Here is a 230-nt window from a genome sequence, read left to right as displayed (position 1 = left end):
GTTAGTTACTAAACCATCTCTATTTTACAGGGTCAGGGCGAGGACGAGCAGAAAATAAGGCTGAGATGTATGATTTTCTTGTCCCTTATCACATAATTTCAGAAGATTTCAAGAAAACTCTTAATTTTCTGAAAAACTATTTTGAAAAGAATTATGCGATTTTATGAAGATATAATAAAAAGATATACAAAGGTAATAAGTGTTTTATTACAGTATGTGATTTATTTCAC

This window comes from Penaeus monodon, chromosome 22 (assembly GCF_015228065.2).
Source record: "Penaeus monodon isolate SGIC_2016 chromosome 22, NSTDA_Pmon_1, whole genome shotgun sequence".
Taxonomy (NCBI): Eukaryota; Metazoa; Arthropoda; class Malacostraca; order Decapoda; family Penaeidae; genus Penaeus; species Penaeus monodon.
Note: the sequence above shows the minus strand (reverse complement) of the source record.